Below are 5,091 nucleotides of genomic sequence, written 5' to 3' on the forward strand. Positions count from 1 at the left end.
CGAAAGGGGAGTTCCTTTTCATTCATTTCCATAGCGAATTGGATTGGGACATGAATACTATTTATTAATTTAAGAAATTTTGTAAGGTCCTTCTTATTTCGGTCCCAAAATATCAATCAGTCATCTAAGAATCTTAGATTCGTGTCAAGAAGAAGAAGAAACTTCCTGTGAGCGATGAAAAGTGGAACGGCTATTGGGAGGTGACTGCAGATTTACCAGGGTGACAGGGACTCTTTCCCATCCCAGTTACGAAAAAAACGGACATTTCAATATTGTGTGAAAGGAAGTTGTGAATCTACTCGAGTTAACGGTTCCTCATGAAGATAATATGGACGCCGCTCGAGGAATGTGAAAACGCAAGCTGGAAAGCGGAGTATTTTCCAATCGAAGTCGGATGCAGAGGGTTTGTTGGACACACTGTGAAGCGACTGTTGTTATCGTTGGGCCTAACTCATCGTAAATACCACCATGACCGATATCCAAACTACAGTGGAAAAGGCTAGCCACTGGATTTGGTGAAAAAGAGACGATGAGCGATAGCTTGAAGAATATTGAGCTTTATTTGATATCCAGTTGTTCTAGCAAGCGGGGCCTCATATCAGTGAGGTGGGGCCAGTGCGCATTGATGCCGTCGAGAGGTAGGCCCCGAAATGGCGCGCATTCTCTCCTGATGACCCATACACTTGCTGGCTTCCGGTATGCGAAGCTTTCGACTGGTAGCACTTGCATGTGCAAGTTGTTTGCAAAACATCTGGACACATACAAGCACACATACTCAGTCATGCATACATACATGCATACATACATGCATACATACATAAACAGCCTCCATAAACAACAGAAACATGAGCTGAGAAACACTCGTGATATAAGATGTACACATGTGAGAGTACATAAGTCTCAAGCTAGATGATAACATAACATCGATAGGAAGAGTAGACTATTCTGGGCTTGTGCTAGATGCGTTCTAACTCTTCTAGAACGATAAGCCTTCGCTGTCCAAGCACAGATGATGGCTAGTAATTATCTGATCAATAAAATTGATAAGGATGATGCCAAACTTTGTTACCAGTTTAGAAGATATCTGCATAATCAACAGTTGTTTAGAAATCTCTGCAAGTTACATCTTTCCCTGAGGTATGGTAATGTTGCCAAAACTATTTAAAGTGTTGTTCGTAGGAAGAATTGCTTTAACGATCATACAAAAGGCACTTAAGAAGCACCTTTGAAAGTAAGTACAGTAATTTTTCGACTATCGCAGGTGTTACGTTCCAAAACCTCCCACAGAAATAATTAAAATCTAACAAAATATAAATACCTATCGGCCGAAGAAATCCGGATATATTGAAGAGTCCACGATATAGATTTACGTATATAAGCCAGAAAAATCCGCGATGTACTGAGTGCGCAATAGGTGAACCGTTATGTATTGAGTGCGTGATAGGTGAACCGCAATATGGCGAGGGTTTACTGTAATGCTTGTGAAGCATTCTAATAAAAAATGGCAACCCCATGTAGAAATAACAGATTCGGTATTGTTCTATATGACAAGGAAGTGGGGGCATGCTCCGTTGGAGAAGTTAAGCGCCCAACGGATATCTTGTCTAAAGACATCTATGGTGAACTAACGCGTATTTTACAGTCCTTGTCCATATTTGGTGAACCAATTAGAAACGCTTATCCAATTTATAGTTTCTATTCTATACTCTTTAATTAGAGGAGCTTGGATATGTAACAGTGATGGAGAGGTTTCAAAAAATGAACAAAGGAAACTGACTAGCATCCTCCAATCGATCGATGAGTAATAAAGTGAACGTTTGTAAAGCATTCTACAATATATCAGAGTATCCTGAAGTGACTGTGTATGTGTGTGTGGTGTGTGGTGTGTGTGTGTGCGCATGTACGTATGTGTGTGTGTTGCGAGAGAGAGAGAGAGAGAGAGAGAGTCTGTGTGTGCCTGTATGGATGCAACCAGGTGCAAATTAACATATACATGCGCCCATGTATGCATGAAAATAATCCCACACCCTAGTGTATATAGGACATGTACACCGATTGAATGAGTACATATACATCAACAATGCTCCAACAGAAAGGCGACTACTCACACACACACACACAAACATACATCAAGATATGCTTTTTTATATATATATATATATATATATATATATATGTGTGTGTGTGTGTGTGTGTGTGTGTGTGTGTGTGTGTGTGTGTGTGTGTGTTTCTGCGTGTGCGCGTGTGTGCATATGTGTAATCATATATATACATATACGCTCATACATATACATATACGCTCATACATATACATATATATGTACGTAAACATATATATTTATGCACACATACACATACACACACAGAAGTAAATAAACACCCCATAAAACATTATGTTTATTCTAACTTGTAAATGTCTATACTTTTTATTAATTGACATTTTTATATTTCAGTTTCTATATTCCATGTACAAAAGAAGCCTTGGAACTGTCCGAATTTCAAAGGGTCATTCTGAAGGTGGAAAATCTTGGGATCCCGCTTTCTATAGTTGAAATAGAAATTGTGCAATTCGCCAGTGAGTCCCCATCACCTCGCCCAGATCGACCAGGGCCCTCTAACATAGCATTTCACTTTGTTAAGAGAAGTATGGAGGATAATCCTCGTTGTAAGGCCTCTGACATAGCATAACAAGCTGATATCAGTCCCAGAACAGCTGTCAGGTATCTCCACAAATTTGGTTACAATGGTAGAGCAGCAAGAAGTAAGCCACTTCTTCGACCAGCCAACATCAAGCGGAAAAAAATTGGGCCAGTGAAAAGGTGGACAGGCCACTGGCGTTTTGGGACGCTGTCATATTCTCTGATGAATTTGAAGTATTTCCTGACATTGAAGTATTTCCTGACATTGGTCGAGTGTGAGTTTGGAGATTGTGATCAAGAATTTGATGTGAAAAGATTTCAGCCAACAGTAAAAAAAATGGCAACTATTCTGTGATTGTCTGGAGAGCAATTTGATGTTGGTCATATTACTAGAATATAACTTTAGGTCATCAACAAAAAATGTGTGGGTAACATTAATTTTATTCTTTTCTTCATATATATGTGTGTACGTACGTATGTATGTATGTAAAGGCGCGTGTCCTGGTGGCTTGGGTGTTGCACTCACTATCTAGCGATCGTGGTTTCGATTGCCGAACCGAGCGGCTCGTTGTGTTCTTGAGCAACACAGTTCATCTCACGTTGCTCCGCGACCATTTCGACATCTGACGTATGGCTTACTTGTGCACTTGCACATGTTATGTCGATTTGATGGAGAGAATGAGCTAATGTACAGCACAAACATTTGATCATTATAAACAAACCATTTGTGTGAGTCGTTCATCAAGTATGTATGTATGTATGTATGTATGTATGTATGTATGTATGTATGTATGTATGTATGCGTGCATGTATGTATGTGTATATGTATGTATATATGTATGCGTGTGTATATGTATGTATATGTTCGTTTCTATGCTTAAGCGACAAAAGGAAGTCATCTTAACATTATTAGTCAATATACACGAAATACTAAGTAACGAGAAACTTAATAATATTTTTGTTAACGTCTTTAATGACAGAATATCTTAATGTAAATATTACTAACTCCTTACAAATTCCAATTCATGACACACACACACACACACACACACACACACACACACACACACACACACACAAAGCACACACACAAAGCACACATAAGCACAAACACATACATACACACACACAAACACATACATATGTGTGTATCTATGAATGTATGTACCTTTGTATATATATATATATCAGCATGTACGCATGTATGTATATATAAGGACATGTAACAGAAGATGAATATAATAACGAAAATCCAAGTCTGAGTGGAGCCTCAAGTTACACCTTATAGATTATCATCAAAACATTTACGTGCAAATGATGTCATGAAGAGACTAGTTCTGATTGCGTGTGTGAAACTTTGGTTGGGTGTTTCAAAACTAATAGGATTTTTTCTAAAGTACACAGGCTGCAATAAACATTTGGTTGCAAATACGCTGGTATTCTATCTAAAATTCGCCATTTTATGACGTTATATATATGTATTTCTATCTTTCAAGAACTATATATGCGCTGCCAATTTTATATCCGTTCTACTGTGCAATGTCCGGAAAGTATAGTTATACAGGAGAAGTCGATCCTTAAATTGGTTTGCAGTCATCTCTATATATTCACTTTCATATGCATTAATCCAAACCTCTTTGTTTAATGAGATTATTTCCAAGTTCACTGGATCCATCTCAGTCTATACACTTGCTAAACTAGGCACCACAGCATCACCAGTCAGCAACTCGATAGTTTCATCTCTGACACTAATTTGTTCCATCCTGCCTTTACCATTTTTCAGATCTTTGTTAACCTCTAAGATTTCGCCGTCCCTATCAACAGACTGCGCAACCAGTCATTGAACGATGATGGGAATAAAATAAGAGGGACCTGTTTCACGTGTTAGTTCGTAGCATCTGTCATTCCGGTATTTGCTGCTGAAGAGGAAATAACCATTCCGAAGTGTATGCATCCAACAATCTGGCTAGGGAAAGCTGTGAGCTGATTCTATGTATTTACATCCATTGTTTATAACGAGAAATTTTCACCATAGTAAAATACAGTGAATGGCTTTCTTACGACTTCAAATATGCCAGGCATATTTGAACTGGTGATAAGTTTCCATTAAGTCTAAATATATTACCTTCTTCCTCCGTTATTGTTTTTATATTCTTTCTTTTTACCGTTCCTTCACGCAAATTCATTTACTTTCCTCTCTCTCTCTCTCTTCACATTCCTCGCTCTCCGACTACCCCCCTAACCACGCATCAGTTTTGTTCCTTACGCGCTCTCTCTCTCTCTTTCTCCATTTCACATTGACATAAATAATCTTACCCTCCCACTTTCACTGCTCCTTTCTCTGTGACTACCTCCCTCCCATGCCACATCGCTACTAAATAACAACTACCACATGCTTACGTATGCATTCTGTATATATAGACATATATACACACATAAATACATGCATATA

The 5,091-nt window shown here is 38.5% G+C and overlaps 1 protein-coding gene and 1 long non-coding RNA gene across 2 annotated transcripts in view; one reads left to right on the plus strand and one right to left on the minus strand.

Annotated features, from left to right (window-relative positions):
* LOC106875479 (uncharacterized) overlaps window positions 1-4,665 on the plus strand; it is a 9,510-nt gene extending 4,845 nt beyond the window's left edge. Inside the window, exons 2-3 of the long non-coding RNA XR_001410122.2 lie at window positions 2,454-3,063; window positions 4,423-4,665. This is a non-coding gene — a long non-coding RNA (uncharacterized LOC106875479). The remainder of the gene's footprint in view (window positions 1-2,453; window positions 3,064-4,422) is intronic.
* The window catches only part of LOC106875478 (uncharacterized), a 29,350-nt gene that overhangs the window by 11,153 nt on the left and 13,106 nt on the right, over window positions 1-5,091 (minus strand). The gene's annotated exons all lie outside the window — the stretch shown is intronic.

Source organism: Octopus bimaculoides, chromosome 13, assembly GCF_001194135.2.
Source record: "Octopus bimaculoides isolate UCB-OBI-ISO-001 chromosome 13, ASM119413v2, whole genome shotgun sequence".
NCBI lineage: Eukaryota > Metazoa > Mollusca > Cephalopoda > Octopoda > Octopodidae > Octopus > Octopus bimaculoides.